The sequence below is a fragment of the Dunckerocampus dactyliophorus genome, chromosome 9 (assembly GCF_027744805.1).
Source record: "Dunckerocampus dactyliophorus isolate RoL2022-P2 chromosome 9, RoL_Ddac_1.1, whole genome shotgun sequence".
Taxonomy (NCBI): Eukaryota; Metazoa; Chordata; class Actinopteri; order Syngnathiformes; family Syngnathidae; genus Dunckerocampus; species Dunckerocampus dactyliophorus.
In genome coordinates, this window is record NC_072827.1 from 5,396,254 (window position 1) to 5,405,865 (window position 9,612).

General features: G+C 49.0%; 1 non-coding gene across 1 annotated transcript; it reads right to left on the reverse strand.

The window, feature by feature from the left end:
- Nucleotides 1–172: 172 nt before the first annotated feature.
- trnai-aau (transfer RNA isoleucine (anticodon AAU)) lies at nt 173–246 on the reverse strand. Its single transcript has one exon. It is a non-coding gene; the product is annotated as a tRNA-Ile (tRNA).
- Nucleotides 247–9,612: the final 9,366 nt, after the last annotated feature.

The window sequence follows — 9,612 nt, forward strand, 5'->3', positions numbered from 1 at the left end:
CATATTACACCTGTGTTGCGTATATTGGTGACGTCACCTCAACACGAACACACTGGGAGGTCACTTTGGAGCACTTCATCCCGCCGGTAGGTTAGTTTTGTAAATAATAAAGTGGTCCTCCCGAAGTAGGGCAATGGTGGCGGGCAAAAAATACATTTTTGCTCTAAAAGCGTGGCCCGTACGGGGATCGAACCCGCGACCTTGGCGTTATTAGCACCACGCTCTAACCAACTGAGCTAACCGGCCTGCGAGTATTTTGACTGTATAAGATATTAAAACGTTGGATTGGTTTGACTTAGAAGAACTGGAAGTGCTAGTACTAAGGATTGTGGGAATTTTACGAACAGAATGTGGCTAACCGCTATAAAGGTAGCACGTAAGCGCTAAGCATCTATGTAGATTTATACCTACATTTATACATATTTTTATTAAACTCACCAAAACAGACAGTTAGCTGGAGCCGACAGCCGTTAAAGGCAAGCTATCACGCTAGCCGCGGTTTGACAGCTGCACACGAGGCCGGATTTTAAAACATCTAGTGTTATCTTGTGGAGCTTTTTCGGCTAACGAGGACTGGTGAGAGACAAACACGCTGTTATAAGTAAAATTAATCACCGAAGGCATTACACTACAAGTCAAGGGCTAACTGACGGCGTTGCTTATCAACAGTAACAGCGTCAAAGGCTCGAGGGAGAAAAAGCGGATCAAGCGGTGGTTCTAGCAGTTCTGGTCGAAGTACTCCAGATTCAGTCAAGTATATGGGGGATGCCGATGCTCTCAAATCAATTGCCTCCATCTAACCCTGTCTCCTGCATCCTCTTCTCTCACACCAACTACCTTCATGTCTTCTTTCACGACATCCATAAACCTCCTCTTTGGTCTTCCTCTAGGCCTCCTGCCTGGCAGTTCCAAACTCAGCATCCTTCTACCAACAGTATATATTCCCTATCTCTCCTCTGGACATGTCCAAACCATCTCAGTCTGGCCTCTCTGACTTTACCTCCAAAACCTCTAACATGTGCTGTCCCTCTGATGTACTCATTCCTGATCCTATCCTTCCTGGTCACTCCCAGAGAGAACCTCAGCATCTTCATCTCTGCTACCTCCAGCTCTGTCTCCTGTCTTTTCCTCATTGACACTGTCTCTAGACCAAACAACATCGCTGGTCTCACCACAGTTGTGTACACCTTTCCTTTCATTTTAGCTGAAACTCTTCTATCACACATCATACCTGACACTTTTCTCCACCCGTACTCTTTTTTGGCATGAAACCATACTGCTGCTCACGAATGCTCACTTCTTTCCCATAACTTCATTGTATGGCTCATCAGCTTTATTCCTCTGTAGTTGCCACAGAGGACCACTCAGAGCCTGTCTTAAGTCCTTCCTAAAAGTCATGCAACACTCTTCCTTTTTCAGCTTCCACCATTTGGTCCTCTGCTCTGTCTTTGTCCCCCACCAGAGTCATCCTCCACACCACCATCCTATGCTGTTTGGCTACACTATCGCCTCGCACTACTTTACAGTCACTGATGTCCTTCAGATGACAGCGTCTACACAAGATGTAGTCTACCTGTGTGCTCCTACCTCCACTCTTATAGGTCACCCTATGTTCCTGCCTCTTCTGGAAGAAAGTATTCACTATAGTCATTTCCATCCTTTTTGCAAAGTCAACCCCCATCTGTCCTTCTGCATACCAAACCTGCCCATGGCCTCCTCATCACCTCGGTTTCCTGCACCAACATGTCCATTGAAGTCTGCACCAATGACAACTCTCTCTCTTCTAGGTATGCTCTGCATCACTTCATCCAAGTCCAACCAGAATTTCTCCTTCTCCTCCAGCTCACATCCTACCTGTGGAGCATACCCACTAACAACATTGACCATCACACCTTCCATTTCTAGCTTCAGACTTATCACTCTGACACTCTTTTTACCTCCAGGACATTCCTAACAAACTCCTCCTTCAAGATAACCCCAACTCCATTTCTCTTCCTATCTACACCATGATAGAACAACTTCAACCATGCTCCTAAACTTCTAGCCTTGCTACCTTTCCACCTGGTCTCCTGGACACACAGTATGTCTACCGTCCTTCTCTGCATCATGTCAACCAACTCTCTACCTTTTCCTGTCATAGTTCCAACATTCAACGTCCCTACTCTCAGTCTTATACTCTTGGCGTTCCTCTTCTCTCTTCCTACGGACACACTTTCCTCCTCTCCTTCTTCGACCAACAGTAGTCCAATTTCCACCGGCACCCTATAGGTCAACAGCACCGATGGCGGTCGTTGTTAACCCGGGCCTCGACCGATCCGGTATGGAAGTCATAAGTTTGATTTGCATATTTGATTTGGCAAAAGTGTTACATCAGATGCCCTTCCTGATCACCTGACAAAGCGTAATGCTGACATTGCTAAGAAAGCACGTGATCTGAGGAAGCAAGGAAGGATCCCAGGAACATGGAGCGCAAACTGCAAAATGTTCATCAAAGCAAATGGAGGAGCAGAGGCCAGAGTTGTTGTTGTCAAAGACATCAAGGATCTAGATGTCCCAACATGGAGGAAAACAGCTCTAATATGCCACAAGAAGATCAATTGGACACCTTTTGCTTTACAGATCACACACAATTGGATATGGAAAAAGACACTCATTTTTTTTCTCTCGCATTACAAATGACTGCTGTTATTATACGGAGGAGCAATATAACAACAGTTTCAATAACGACAATAAGTTGTCCATCATCCACCAAAACAGCAGAAGCATGTATGCAAACTTTACTAATATTAAACAATATTTGAATCAATTCAAAGAACCTTTCAAAGTAATAGCAATCTCAGAAACTTGGATTAATGCTAACAAAAGAATGGACTTCGAGCTGGAAGGATATGAAATGATGTGTGCAAACAGGAACAATGCAAACGAAGGAGGTGTGGCCGTATACGTGGACAAACATCTGAACTACAAAATGGCAAAGAATATGTCATTTGTTATTGATAACATTTTAGAATGTATAACAATCGAAATCTGTAATGAAAAAAACAAAAATGTGTTAATAAGTTGTGTGTACAGAACTCTAAAGTCAAAGATTGGAATATTTGAGGATTGGATTAAGACAACGTTTACAGACATAGGTCAAAAAACTATTTTCATATGTGGAGACTTCAATATTGACCTTTTGAACCCACAGATACAATGTATAGTTTGAGTTTATATCCTAAAATCATCAGACCAAGCAGAATAACAGAGCACTGTGCCACCCTCATCGATAATATATTCACCAATGACTTTGATAACAACACCATCAGTGGCCTGCTAATTAGTGACATCAGTGATCATCTTCCAGTGTTTACAATCTACAATGAACATTAGAAGAAAAAACAGGTGGAGGAAAAAAAGACTTTTCAAAGATTGCGTACAGAGGACAGCATCTGTGCCTTCAGGAAAGGACAAGAAGAAAAAAGTTGGGAGAGTGTCTACAGTGCAACAGATGTGGACGAGGCATATGACAGCTTCCTTGGTACTTATATGGAGCTCTACGATAAGAACTGTCCCTGGCAAGAAAAGCCCAAGAAGCAAAAGAAAAACAACCAGCCATGGATGACAAAAGGACAAAAAAACGCCTGTAAGAAGAAGAACACATTATACAGGACATTCATCATTCAACAGACTAAAGAAGCAGAACAAAAGTATAAGACTTACAAAAATAAGTTGACAACTATCTTGAGAGTGTGAAAGAGGGAATATTATAGTCATGTACTAAATAAGAACAAAAATAACATGAGAGCAACTTGGGGCATCTTAAATAGTATTATAAAGAACAACTTTAAGAAAGCAGACTACCCCCACTATTTCATGGACGGATGGAATGATATTATTGATAGGAATCTCAATTCTCTGTTTCTCACTGTTGGAACTAAAAAGGAGATTACTGACATTGTTAAACATTTTAAGGCAAAAACATCAACTGATTGTCATGGAATCGAAATGGAAACAATTAAAAGGGTCATCAATAAGATCACAGACCCGTTAACATATATTAGTAACTTATCATTTCAGACTGGAATATTTCCAAGCAAAATGAAAACAGCCAAGGTGGTTCCAATTTTTAAAAAAGGAGACAAACACCAATTTACAAATTATCGACCAGTTTCCTTGTCACCTCAATTTTAAAAAATTGTGGAAAAGCTATTTAATAACAGGTTGGACAAATTTATTAATAAGAATGATGTGGTGTCTCGTGTGCTGCGATACTGCCCTCTCCTGTGTTTCTGTTGCAGTACACCCTCCACACCATCATGATGAGCAGACAGGCAACACCTGAGACTAATGGGCAACGGCCTTACTTAAGAAGCAAGCACACCTTCCGCCGTTGCCAGATCGTTGCCCTTCGCTTCCCGACTCAGGCTCCTGTTGCTCAGCAGTTACCCTCTGTCTGCCTACCTGTATTCTCTATTACCTGCCCGGCCACTCCGGCAGCGTTAGCGATTTCCTGTACTTTCCTGCTTTGAGTATTCAGCAGTGTTTTCTGTTCTATCGCCCTACCCTTTTGGTAGCTCTTTCTGTTTCTACCCTTTTTCCCGTGTAGTATCCGGGTCTCCTTTTGTTGCTACTTCCTTAGTTGTCTTTTTGCATCTTTGTTGTGCTTCTGCTTGTGTTGTACTTTATCCTTGCTGATTTTGAATTAAACACCTTTCCAAATCACACGTTGCCTCCCGCATCTTGGGATCCAACCCGCGGCACGCTCCGTTCCTCACAGAACGATCTGGCCAAAGAAATGGATCCCGCGGAGTTCAACCGTGTCCGAGCCGCCCTTGCACACCAGGGAAAGCTCGTAGGGGATCACTCTCGATCCCTTAGGGAGATCATGGAGGCACTTGCCGCCATGTCCGACAACCTCCAGTCACTGGACCAACGCATGGAGCAGGTGCTCGCTGCCACTGGCGCCGGGAACGCCAGCCCCTCCCCCGACACTACCTCTGCCGGCGAGACCTCGTCCACACACTCACCTCCCGCTTCACGTCGAGAGCCAAACATTCCTCCACCGCCACGCTTCTCAGGTGACGAGGCCTCCTGTGATCAGTTTGTCCACCAATGTTCCTTGGTGTTTGACCAGCAGCCCCAAACCTACTACTCAGACCAAGCAAAGGTGGCTTTTATCATGAGCCTATTAGTTGGCAAGGCAGCTGCGTGGGCGATTGTACTGAGTAGGGCTAAGCCAGCGATACGCTCCTCTCTATCGCTATTTTTGGCTGAGCTACGTAAAGTATTTGAACATCCTGTGCGGGACCGTGAGGCGGGTAGCCGCCTCTTGGATCTCAGGCAGCGAAGCCAATCGGTGGCCGCGTTCTCAGTAGAATTCTGTGTATTGGCGGCAGAGAGCGATTACGATGACTACGCCCTCCGCGGCATATTCCGCAAGGCACTGCATGTCCGTGTCAGTGACAAGCTGGTCATTAGAGACGATACCACTACCCTCGATGAACTAATCGACCTTGCTATCTGCCTGGATGAGCGCTTCCGAGAGAGGGACCGCCAACATCGTGAACAGACCTCCCACGAAGGATCCACCACCACTACGATACGCCGGACCAGGATTACCCCCCTCGAGAGGGACGCTCGGAGCACGACGGACTCAGGTTGGGACTCCTCCTCCACCGAGGAACCGATGCAGCTTGGGGGACGACTCCTCTCCTTGGCGGAACGCTCATGCCGACGACGCCTCCAACTCTGCCTCTACTGCGCCGGAACGGATCACCAGCTGTCGAGGTGCCCTGATAGGCCTAGACGCCAACCCGACTCACCCCCGGGCTCAGTGAGCTCCGAGAGTCCAATATCCCCGCAGGATCGAACCGTGGGAGGGGATCGATCCAAATCTCCGCTGTGTGAGTACTGTATGTGGAGAGGGCGCCAGCCAATAAGACTCCTTCCTCGGGTCAGCTACGGCTCAAATTGGCGGTGATCATAACAGGGCAGGGGCGGCGTATTTCGGTGGTCGCGCTTGTAGATTTGGGTGCCGACGATAATTTTTTAGATGCGGACCTCGTGAAGAGGCATGGATTAACTACTATTCGGCTACCTAAGCCCAAGGAGGTTTACTCATTGGATGGGAAGTTATTAGCCATAGTCGCTCACCACACTGAATCACTATCGTTTCAGCTGTCCGGCAACCACCACGAGCATATTAGATTCTACGTCATTCCTTCACAATCTGCCCCGGTCGTGTTAGGGCTTCCCTGGTTGCGCCTTCACAACCCCACTTTCAATTGGGAAGCTAATACAGTAATTAACTGGGGAAGCAACTGTTACGCTCGCTGTTTATGCTCCGCAGGACCCCAGAGCTCTCCGCCTAAGAGGCGCGCTATTGATATTGACCTCTCGAGGGTTCCCTGAGCTTATCACGACCTCGAGGCCATTTTTAGCAAGGATTCCGCATTAAGCCTTCCTCCTAACCGACCCTATGACTGCGCCATCAAACTTGTCCCAGATGCGTCACTCCCCAGCGCTAAACTCTATAATATATCTAAGCCCGAGCAAGATGCGCTGCGGGACTATATTTCCTCATCACTCGCCGCGGGTCTTAATCGACCCTCGTCCTCTCCCCTGGGAGCCGGTTTCTTTTTTGTCTCCAAGAAGGATGGCTCCCTTCGCCCGTGTATTGACTATCGGGGCCTTAATGACATCACTATTAAGAATAAATACCCGCTTCCCTTAATGGACTCCTTACACACTGCCAGCATTTTTACTAAGCTGGACCTTAGAAGCGCGTACCACTTGGTCCGCATTCGGGAGGGAGACGAGTGGAAGACGGCCTTCAATACACCCATGGGGCATTATGAGTATCTTGTTATGCCGTTCGGGCTTACTAACGCCCCCGCCGTGTTCCAATCACTCATCAACGACGTTGATGAGTGCGCGACATGATTGGACAATATTGTTTCGTTTATTTGGATGATATATTGATTTTCTCTAATTCTCCGCAGGAACACGTGCCAACACGTTAGACAAGTTCTCCAGCGGCTCCTGGAGAATAAATTGTTTGTGAAAGCCGAGAAGTGCGAATTTCACTCCGCCTCCGTCACCTTTCTGGGCTACATAGTGGAGAAGGGCAAACTGTGAGCCGATCCCGCCAAAATTCAGGCGGTGGTTGATTGGCCTTCTCCCACATCAAAGAAGCACTTGCAGAGGTTCCTGGGCTTCGTCAACTTCTACCGCAGGTTCATTCGCGACTTCAGCGTTAAAGCGGAACCTCTGACAAGGCTCACATCCACTAAATTACCATTCATATGGACACCGGAGGCGGAGAGGGCGTTCGTAAAACTTAAAAGACTTTTTACTTCTGCACCTGTACTCACTCACCCTGACCCATCATTACAGTTCATAGTGGAGGTTGATGCGTCGAATACAGGAGTGGGCGCCGTCCTCTCCCAGAGGTCCCCTGCCGACCAGAGACTGCACCCATGCGCATTCTTCTCGCGCCGCCTCACACCACCTGAAAGGAACTACGACGTGGGTAATCGGGAGCTGCTGGCCATCGTGCTTGCTTTGCGGGAGTGGAGGCACTGGCTGGAGGGCGCAGCCCAGCCTTTTCTCGTTATCACTGACCACAAGAACCTCTCATATATACGCTCAGCACAAAGGCTAAATTCACGGCAGGCACGTTGGTCTCTGTTCCTCACCCGTTTTGAGTTTGCTATTACCTACAGACCCGGGTCGAGGAATACTAAGCCTGACGCCCTGTCCCGGATCCACAGCCCAGCAGAGGAGAACACAAGCCCTGAACCCATCGTACCTGTGGCCAAGGTGCTGGGGGCGGTCCTGTGGGAGGTGGAGGAGCATGTCACGAAAGCACTAAGAGACACCGATATCCCGGAGGGGTGTCCCAAAGGTAGACTGTTCGTTCCCTCTAATCTCAGGTCTGAGGTCTTACAGTGGGCCCACACTGCCAAAGTCTCGTGCCATCCGGGTCTTTGACGTACCTTGTTCCTGGTGTCGCAGCGGTTCTGGTGGCCATCCATGGCTACCAACGTCAAGGAATTCGTGGCGGCCTGCTCTGTCTGCGCCAGGAGTAAATCATCTCACCGACCTCCTGCGGGCTTGCTTCAGCCACTCCCGGTACCATCCAGACCCTGGTCCCACATTGCTTTGGACTTTGTTACCGGACTACCTTCATCCCATGGTTACACTACAATTTTGAATATTATAGACCGCTTTTCTAAAATGTCTCATTTGCTCATTGTCTCATTGCTTTACAAGGACTACCCTCAGCACTGGACACTGCACGCTTGCTGGTCAGACACGTGTACCGTATCCACGGCATCCCCATGGATATTGTGTCGGACCGGGGCCCCCAATTTACATCCCGGGTGTGGAAAGCCTTCTGTCGGGCATTGGGCGCCCAAGTCAGCCTTTCATCCGGATACCACCCCCAATCCAATGGCCAGACAGAGCGGGCCAACCAGGACCTGGAAGCAGCGCTCCGCTGCGTTTGCCACAGACACCCCTCCTCCTGGGCGGCGCACCTCCCATGGGTCGAGTACACCCACAACTCCCTCGTCAGCACGGCCACAGGTATGTCCCCGTTTAAGGCAGCGTACGGCTACCAGCCCCCCCTATTCCCCTCACAGGAGACGGAGATCGCCATACCCAGTGTCAAGTCGCACCTCAGACGAGCCCATCGTGTCTGGCGGGACACCCGCGCCGCCCTCAACCGCACGGCGGCCCGCAACAAACTACTGGCAGACCGTCACCGCATCCCTGCACCCTCATTCCAACCAGGAAAGGAGGTTTGGCTTTCTTCCCGGGACCTCCCTCTGGCTGGCACACGCAGGAAATTGGTGCCGAGATTCGTGGGGCCATTCAAGGTGGAATCCATTATCAACCAGTCCGCAGTCAGACTTAAACTACCATCATCCCTCAAAGTACACCCGGTCTTCCACGTGTCCTGCCTCAAGCCTGTCAACACCAGTCCGCTGTGTCCTCCGGCCGTGGCCCCACCCCCGCCTCGCATCGTCGATGGCCAGCCAGCCTACACAGTGAGAGCCATCTTGGACGCAGTGGGGGTGCAGTACCTGGTGGACTGGGAGGGTTATGGGCCTGAGGAACGCTCTTGGGTGGCTCGCTCCTGTATCCTCGACCCACAACTCCTTCGTGACTTCCACTCGTCTCATCCCACCAAGCCAGGTACACCGCCAGGGGGCGCTTTATAAGAGGGGGGCATACTGTGGTGTCTCGTGTGCTGCGATACTGCCCTCTCCTGTTTCTGTTGCAGTACACCCTCCACACCATCATGATGAGCAGACAGGCAACACCTGAGACTAATGGGCAACGGCCTTACTTAAGAAGCAAGCACACCTTCCGCCGTTGCCAGATCAGTGCCCTTCGCTTCCCGACTCAGGCTCCTGTTGCTCAGCAGTTACCCTCTGTGTGCTAGTCCTTCTGCCTACCTGTACTCTGAATTACCTGCCCAGCCACTCCGGCAGCGTTAGCGAATTCCTGTACTTTCCTGCTTTGAGTATTCAGCAGTGTTTTCTGTTCTATCGCCCTACCCTTTTGGTAGCTCTTTCTGTTTTTACCCTTTTTCCCCGTGTAGCATCCGGGTCTCCTTTTGTT